The following is a 9,962-nucleotide window of genomic DNA, read 5'->3' as shown; positions in this document are numbered from 1 at the left end:
AACTTCTTTGATTTCAGGCACTTTTCCCCCTTAAATATTTGAGATTACTTATTTTATAACATTGTTATAGGTGAGTGATAAGATACTTGTCATTATTTGCTTCAGTTTTTTGCATGTAGTATGACATGCGTTATTTGGTTTTAAGTGTGACAGATATCGTATACAAATTTTAAAAATAATTTATTAAATTGTAATATTTTAGACTTAGAACTTACATATCAGTAAATTAAATTATTTTCCTTTATTAATGAGCAACTTGGGGGATGAAAAATTGATTTTCCCAAAGACCAAAAGCTGGTCTCCTTTATTCTAAATTTGAGTGAAGAGTAGTCTTTTGGTTCTTAATATAGTCATGAGCTCCAAAAATACATACATTTATGTCATCAGTGCAACATCAAATCCTCTGCTTACTCATGGATCTATTTTTAGGAATCCATTTATGGTTATTATTTCTCTATTTGGGATGATGATGATAGTAAAAATGAGAAGGCAGGAAAGGCTGATAATATGAGAACACAGCTTCACTGATTTCAATAACTGGTGAAATGACCACCCCAAAGATTCAACGACATGATCTTCATACATGTGTCAACTGAACCCACTGTTCTCCCCAATTCTTCCCAACCTGGCCACCAACACTGTTACCTCTCAAAGTGTGATCTGCACTGACATGACCTAGGATTTTATTAATAGGCAGAATCTCATGGCTATTCCAGGCCTAGTGACCCCGAAACTGCACTTTAACATATCTCCAGGTCACTGGCACACACATGAAAGTTGTTCTAGAGCATCATTGATGAGCCTCATGTACCTCTCTGAGAAACTGTACTCATCAATGGGGAATCTCTGAGTACAGCTTTCAGGTTGCAAATTTTTCATTGCTGTTTGTTTTGGGGTGGACACAGACTAACATTTCCAGACTCTTTCTGTGGCACTTCTAAAATGTCTATAATTGCCCCAAAGTTAAGAATGTTATAATTTCACACCAGAATTTGATGGTGACTGTATTAATGACCATTTTGTGGCTATATAGTATACTATACACTTAGAAAAGACACCAGGCACTTAGTGGAAGTGGCTTGGCACTGCATAGCTGTTAAATTCCAGCACATGCTACCAGTTAAATTATAAGGGTGAATTAAAGGGTGCCCTTTATAAATAATCACAAAAGGCCTCTGCAGCTGATTATAGCGTGGGTGTAATTAGGAGAAAGGTTTGCTGCAGGCATGAAATTATAGTACTGCTGCTGGAATAAAGCTGACTTTAGCCATTTCCAGTGGTGGATCACCACCTGTAGTATACACACTTCAGAATTGAGTCAGAGGGAAGGGTGAAGAGTAATGAATCATCAGGTCTTCATCTCAAACACTTAAATCTGGCTATTTCTTTCCAAATGCACCTTGTTTGAGCCTGACCCTTGCTTGTGGGCTGAAGTCCTAGAGATAAAGGCTTTCTGCCAAAGTAACACTTCACCTAATGCAGGTTTTGTTCAGAGTCAGTCCTGGAAGTTTGTCTGCATCTCTGTGGTCTTGGGCATCCTTATACATGAGGACAGAAGGATCTCTAACTCTTTTTCTTAGATGCTGATTTGATTTTGCAGCTAAGTATTTCTAGTACTAAAAGCTGAGCAATTACTAGTCTCAAGTTCCTTTTGACCCAGAAAGAGCTGGGAGATGTATCTTCAAACGTGCTGTGTGGTAACTCACTTCAGTCGTGTCCTGACTCTGCGACACTTTGGACTATAGGCCACCAGGCTCCTTGGTCCATGAGATTCTTCCAAGCAAGAATACTGAATTGGTTTTCAATTTCCTCCTCCAGGGAGTCTTCCTGACCCAGGGATTGAACCCACATCTCTTATGTCTCCTATATTGGCCAGGTGGGTCCTTGACCTCTAGTGCCACCTTCATATCAGTTCAGTTCAGTCGCTCAGTCGTGTCTGACTCTTTGTGACCCCATGGACTGCAGCATGCCAGGCCTCCCCGTCCATCAACAACTCCCGGAATTTACTCAAACTCATGTCCATTGAGTCGGTGATGCCATCCAACTAGCTCATCCTCTGTCATCCCCTTCTCCTCCTGCTCCCAATCTTTCCCAGGATCAGGGTCTTTTCCAATGAGACAGTTCTTCGCATCAGGTGGCCAAAGTACTGGAGTTTCAGCTTCAACATCAGTCCTTCCAATGAATATTCAGGACTGCTTTCCTTTAGAATGGACTAGTTGGATCTCCTTGCAGTCCAAGGGACTGAAGAGTCTTCTCCAACACCACAGTTCAAAAGCATCAATTCTTCGGCACTCAGCTTTCTTTATAGTCCAACTCTCACATCCATACATGACCACAGGAAAAACCATAGCCTTGACTAGATGGACATTTGTTGGCAAAGTAATGTCCCTGTTTTTTAATATGCTGTCTAGGTTGGTCATAATTTTTCTTCCAGTGAGTAAGCATCTTTTAATTTCATGGCTGCAGTCACCATCTGCAGTGATTTTGGAGCCCCCTGAAATAAAGTCTGTCCCTGTTTTCACTGTTTCCCATCTATTTCCCATGAAGTGATGGGACTGGATGCCATGATCTTTGTTTTCTGAATGTTGAACTTTAGGCCAACTTTTTCACTCTTCCCCTTTCACTTTCATTAAGAGGCTCTTTAGTTCTTCTTCACTTTCTGCCATAAGGGTGTTGTCATCTGCATATCTGAGGTTATTGATATTTCTCCCAGCAATCTTGATTCCAGCTTGTGCTTCATCCAGCCTGGCATTTCTCACACCTTCATACAGTTGCTGTTATTTAGCAACACGTTGCTTGTTGCTGAGGTCTGCTGGGGCTTGAGGACAGTTACTCAAGGAGCAGTTCCCCCTTGCTAAGGCTTGCTCCCTATTAAATAACTCTTGTTATCTACTGTCTGAATTAGACCAGGATTTTTAAAAGTATATCTTTATGTGCCTGGTGTGCACTGTGTGTGTGAGAGAGGATTCTGTGTGTGTCTTCTACAGCAATAGCAATAGCTACATTTATAGTGAGCTTACTGCATCCAAGGCACTGCTCTTAGCATTTTATATATATGATCTGATTTCATCCTTTCTGTAACCATGATTTAGACACTATGATTATTTGTTTTACAGATAAAGAAACTGAGGAACAGAACTAAGGTCCTTGATTAAGGCCATAAAGCTAAAACGGTTTGAACCCAGTCAATAGAGGTGCTAAGATAATGTGCAATAGTGAATTAGTTGGCATGGCACCTGACTTGTTAGAGGGATGAGAAGACAGGCTTAGCAGAGAACTGGAGAGCAGGGGCCTCTAATTAGAGCCTGGAAAGATGAGGTTCTCCGGCTATCCCAATGACCTAATGGTGATTTGGCAGTAAAGCAAAGGGGGGCATGGAGCCTGTCCTGACTTCTCTGGCTGGTGAGCAGAAAAGCTGGGGGAGCATGGGGACAGGCAAAATAAGGAGCAAGTCACAAATTGCCCATTTTGGAAAGCAGATGTCAATCTTAGGCAGACTCAGAGTCTGAAGCAGACACTGGCAGAGAGTTCTGACATTGGTCTGCTTTCTGCGAGCAGCAAAGAACCAGGATGACCCTGAAGCAGTTAGCCAGGCTGCCAGAAGGTAAATGGAAAGAGGTAGGCTGAAGGAAGGAGATCTGAGAAATTCTGTTTAAGATATCTATGCCCAGATGGAGGAGGAGGCATTTGTGGGCACAACAGTATGTGACTGGGTCAGCTATAAAGTCTTGGGGGCTGGAGAGAACATAACTCAGCCAGGCCCACTCTCTGTGCAACATATTCCCAACAGTGGTCATTAGATATAATCTAGATTATTGAGGAGGACAGAATTTCTTTAATTTGCAATGTATTGTACAAAGAGTTCTTCATTAAAAGTAATTTGGTGTACTTTTAGAGACAGGAGTCACTACCAAAAGCAAATATGCTACTGTAAGAGAAAATGTTTTTAATTAATACTGAAATAGTAAGGATTCTGTTAGCATTGAAAATAATTAATATTAAAGTAAAATGTTATTGCCTGCCATTTCCTTTTCTCTTTAGATCATTAGCATAGGATTAACAAATTTTAAATGGGATTTTCAAACTCATAGCAAGCAGCTGTCTTCTATTACAAAAGACAATACACTCATACATATGTATTATGCACTTAATTAAAACTGTTGGATTTTTATTTTAAAAAGTTCTGATGATGTCCTGCATTTTTATAGTGATTTAGATCTCTGAACAGCCACCAGTTTGCATATTTTAAGTGAGAAAAGAGGATTTGGGTGGAATAGGCATTCCAAAGTTCATATAATTGAAGGGCAAAGCCTAATATTAGCTGTTCCACTGGCCTAAGATTCTACTATTAGGTAGTCATTCATTTTACTTAAAAGGAAGTATTTTTTCCTCTTAATATTCTTTTACTATAAAAGTCTATGTATTTATTATAGCAATTTTAGAAAAAAGGAAATAAGAATGATATATAAGCCTGTTTCTTTGAGATAAACATTATTAATTCTATTGTATGTTTTGTTTCTATAATTTTGTTATATTACAGTCTATATCTGTAGAATTTGAATTGAAAGTGAAAGTCGCTCAGTCACATTGGACTCTATGACTCCATGGTCTATACAGTCCATGGAAATTCTCCAGGCCAGAATACTGGAGTGGGTAGCCTTTCCCTTCTCCAGGGGATCTTCCCAACCCAACCATATTAATAAATATGCCTTTTTTGGTTTTCATTTAATTTTAAGTGGTGACTCTTTTCCTATGCCATAACTCATCTTCAGAACATGACTCTTCATGACATCATCATCATTATCATAGCTGCAGAATATTTTGAGCCTTCTACTTTTAAAATGTATGATGTAATTTGCAGAAGTAAAAGACATGTGACAGGACTATATTGGGGAGAGGAAGGAGTATGGTAAGAAGTTATATAAAATAAATTTTTATAGATTACAACAAAATAAATTGATAATAAATAGAAATAATTTAAAGAATGAAAAGCAGTCACAGTATAAGCAGCCAAAAGTCAGAAAAATTTAAAAATCAGCTTCTAAAAAGAGTAACTTTTTTTTTTTCAGAGAAGAGGAATTCAAATAGGAAACATGATTTTCATTATAAATTCCTCTAAATTACTTGATTTTTAACCATCTGCATATATGCTATGGCTAAAAAAGAAAGTGTAAATTAACTCTGGAAAAAGATTTAGACATTAAGATCACCCTCAGAATCTCACACCTGTGTGTGTGTGCATGTGCAAGTCTGTGCATGTATACACGTGGTGCACGAGTGCACATATATTTCTGTGGGAAGGCGAAAAGGGCAATACTGTATCAGGAGTGGCAGGAGGGACCTTAGGTGCGGTGCATTCTGGGAAAGCATGAGGCCCCAAGGATGAGACCGCACAGAGCTGAAGCAGAAGAGCGTTTACTCTCTCTATGTCACATCTTGCTTTAGGCTAATCTTACCGAGAAGACTTCATCACATAGAATACGGGACCCCGAGAGCAAACAGTGTTGCTGCTGCTGCTGCTGCTAAGTCGCCCCAGTCGTGTTTGACTCTGTGTGACCCCAAAGACGGCAGCCTACCAAGCTTCCCCGTCCCTGGGATTCTCCAGGCAAGAACACTGGAGTGGGTTGCCATTTCCTTCTCCAATGCATGAAAGTGAAAAGGGAAAGTGAAGTCGCTCAGTCGTGTCCAACTCTTTGCGACCCCATGGACTGCAGCCTACCAGGCTCCTCCATCCATGGGATCTTCCAGGCAAGAGCACTGGAGTGGGATGCCATTGCCTTCTCCGAGCAAACAGTGTTAGAGCTGGCAAAAGGACAGTTCCTCCAAGTGTTATCGTTATGTAGAAACAGAAGGAAACAGTGTTCTCAACAACATTATCTATTACCATTGCCACGTAAAATCCCCTCATTATAAGCTGTACAGGGTCCAAACCATTTTACTGCAGAGTTATTTTGTTAAAATAAATATTTAGCTTAAAAAAAATCCCAGTTCTAAATTGAAATATTCGGAAAGAAAAAAGAGTTTCTAGCTTTCTTGAAGCAAATTGTGAGTTAAAAAAGCTTCTGAAATCCAATGGGAAGTGGGAGATATCATGCTTTATATCATCATCCCTCCTCCTCTCCTTTTTCCATTCTAAATGGAGTTGTGCTGTTTGGTTTGACTGATAGGTTTGGAAGTTTAGATGAGAGGCTAGAAAATTTGAGGAAAGCAACTGATCACTTTACTGATTTTATTAATTAATATTTTGAGGTGATTACATGCCAGGAACCATGTCAGCTGCTGGTTTATAGTGATTGATAAACACAGCCCCTGCCCGGTGGGGACACATAGTTAGCAATTCAGTTATGGCAGTAGAACTCTGTGAATAACCCAGCCTAGCTGAGATCTTTCTTCCTATATATATTACAAAATGTTAAAATAGAACCATTTCTTAGGGAAGGATTAAAGGAAAAACATGTAAACAATTTAAAAAAATTGAAATTATTTTTCTTTTTTAAAAGAATTTATTGGAATTCAATAAATCAGTCTTGGGTCACTAATTGAATTTGATTTAAAAAAAATTGAGAACAGAGTTGGTGAATAACCCTTTTGCACTTTTTTCATGGAGATTTCTCTTGTCTCTTTTTTCCTCCTCCAGGTGAACAGTATTCCTCCATATCTATCTTGATTTTCTCTGCTTCTCTCACTATATTAGTTTCTCTACTTTTTCATTCTCCTGCTTATTCTTCTTTTTCTTCTCTTCCTCCCTCACCTTTCCATAACCTGCAGCCCTTAGATAGTCTTAAAATTATAAGCAATCAATTCCAGCTTTAAAAGAAACATACACTGGAAATAAGGTTATTACTGTCATATTGGTATTTTTATCAGGACATTTGCATTGCATTTCTATTAGGTCTCTAAGATGAGTTTTCTCTGTCCTATGGTAGACAAAATAGCCACTCCAAAAGTTGTCCATGTCCTACATCCAGAACTTATCAGTATTTCAACTACGTGGCAAAGGGGAATTAAGTTTATAGCTGATCAGCTGACCTTGAGGATTATCCAGGTGGGCCCAATCTAATCATCAAAGCTTTTAAAAATGGAAGAGGGAGGCAGGGCAGAGAGAATCAGGCAGATGGCCGAATGAAGAGGACTCAGACCATTGTTGCTGGCTTTGAAGAGGGACAAAGACGGTCATGAGGCAAAGTATGTGGGCCTTTATAAGCTGAAAAAGGTGGGGAAATGTATTTGCCCCTAGAATCTCACGAAAAGAACCTAGTCTCGCAGACACCTTGATCTAAGGTTTTTTATTGGAGAAGGAAATGGCAACCCAGTCCAGTTCTTGCCTGGGAAATCCGAAAGAGGAGCCTAGCGAGCTACATCCATGGGGTCGCCAAGAGTCGGTCATGACTGAGTGACTAACAGCAATAGCAAGGTGTTTTTACAGCAAAGCGAGTTGGACTTCAGCCTTCCAGGACTAACAAGTTTCCTTTGATTAAGTCACTACATGGATGGTAATTTGATATAGCAGAGGTAGAAATTCATATGTGACTGCACTTTGCAAACAGTCTGGAGAAAAGATGCAGCTAGAGTTTTTCCTTCTCAATAACTCACAGACTGTGGATCAGATGTGATTTTAAGAGTTCACTGAAGACAGGTGTTTGCATTTAAAGCCACAATACCTATTAAGAGGGAATAGGTATTGAGAAGGGGCCAACAGGTGTACCTAGAGATTTAGGTACTGAAAATTGGTGGTGGTTTAGTTGCTGAGTCATGTCTAACTCTTTGCAACCCCATGAACTTTAGCCAAGCTCCTCTGTCCATGGGATTTCCCAGGCAAGAGTACTGGAGTGGGTTGCCATTTGCTTGTCTAGAGGATCTTCCCAACCGAGGGATCAAACCTGTGCCTCCTGTTTGACAAGCAGGTTCTTTACCACTGAGCCAACTGGGAAGCCTGTCTGAATAAAAAACTACGTATTTTGGAAATATATGTATACACAGAAGGGAGTTCAGAGACAGCCTCTCCCAAGCATTTACTCAAAATAATCATATGCTGAAAGTGGCCTATTGGGGATGGCATATTTTTAGTAGATGCATGTAAGTGTATTTCAAATGTATGTTGTTGCTGTTGGAATCAATAAAATAAAAATACCATTGAAAGCATTATTAGCTCCTTTCCTCTTTATGTGTTTTTTTTAACAAGCAAATGTTACTATTTCAATTAAAATCTTGTTGGGGCATTTGAGATTTTTATGCCATGTAAATGTATTCAGCATTCAAAAGTTTAGAAATCTCAAATTCCTTTATTTTCAAGATAGCAAAACTGAGAGCAAGAAGCATGTAACCAAATTTACCTAAAGCAGAGTAGTTCACAGTGGCAGAGAAAGGATGAGAACTCCATGTCTTGATGCCTGAGATTCTTTTTCCAAAATGCTACACTGAATTCAGCATATAGAGTTTCACAGAGACTCTGCTCACTCTACCCTCTTAAAACTATGCCCTTGGAATTCTTAACAGTAATAGTAATATAATAACCTCAATATGGAGTGGCCATACAATGACTTAAAATATTTGTTTCTATATAAGTCTAGTTGATTTCTAATGTATTAATTTCTGCTGTACAGCAAAATAATTCAGTGACACGTTCTTTTGCATTATGGGTTATCACAGGATATAGAATATAGTTCCTTGCACTATACAGTAGAACCGTATGTATGCATTCTTTCTATAAGAGTTTGCATCTGCTGATCCCACCTCCCAACCTTTCCCTCCCCAACTCCTCCACCTATCTTTGGCAGCCACAAGTCTATTATCTGTGTCTATGAACCTGTTTCTGTTGATGATGACTTATTTTTAGTTCCTTGGTTTTAAATGGGCATGTCTTTAGGATTTTACCCCTTAAAACTTTTTGATAGTTCTATCTGGAGACTGGAAAGAATTCCTTTGCAAACATATTCTTAAACCTTTGGTAAGAATATGGGGTATACAACCACTCTCATATCTTTTCTTATTGATGTTCTCTTTGGTTGAATATCTATAAGATCTGGATAATGTAAATGCTTGCCTATTTTTCCTTCCATGCATACATTTCAGAGGAGTTCTATATAGTCTCCAACTCAGGTGTTTTCTTTTAAGGAGTCAAGTTGCGTGTTAGTGTTCCAGGACAGTAACAGAAGCGATATTTGTTCAGGCCTGAATCAGCCAAAACTGTGAATAACACAGCTCCTGAACCAGCTGGATATCTGAGCTTTTCTTAGATACTTGGATAAGAATAATAGCAGGGGAAGTGGATGTATCTTACTGTTCTTAATGTTTTTTGCATGCTTGATGAGCCTGAATTTGGAGTAGGTTTCAGGAGGAAGGGTAGGGATGAGACCAAACAAAAAGCACTACTTCAGCTGTAAAGAAACATTTTATGCCATGAAAACTGAACACAGTATGCCATGGAACTCAAAATGTATTTACAGTGATACAGTATAGCTTATACCATGTGTAAAAGCATGCAGGCAGTGACTATAAAATTAAAGAGCATATAGACCCTAAATTGTTGCTCATTTATGTGAGCTATCTACAAAAATGAAATTTATTTCAATTCCTCTTTTGTATTTCCATAAGGCTGTAGAAAATTTTTAGTAGCTTCAGTCTTTAAGTACAGCAGGTTAGAGGGTTATAAACCAGTCTCACTGCTGTTTCAATTTGTTCATGTTTTGTAGGGTTTTTCGTAATGTTGGAACTCCGATATTCATACAAGCTCAACTCATTGAATTTGGACGGCAAATTTGGACTTACTCAAGGTGCAAGCAGTATTAAGGTACCGTTTTCTGTCTGATTCTAAAAATTCTTCATGATCTTGTCATTCAGCAAGGGTTAATTGAACCCTCCCTTGTAAAGTAGTATTCTATAATAGCAGCTGGGTAGATAGTGATGAATAAAACACAAAAATGGTCTCTGTTCTCTGGAGCATAATTCTAATAGTTGGTCAC

This window comes from Ovis canadensis, chromosome 4, assembly GCF_042477335.2.
Source record: "Ovis canadensis isolate MfBH-ARS-UI-01 breed Bighorn chromosome 4, ARS-UI_OviCan_v2, whole genome shotgun sequence".
Taxonomy (NCBI): domain Eukaryota; kingdom Metazoa; phylum Chordata; class Mammalia; order Artiodactyla; family Bovidae; genus Ovis; species Ovis canadensis.
This window is presented reverse-complemented; position numbering follows the sequence as displayed.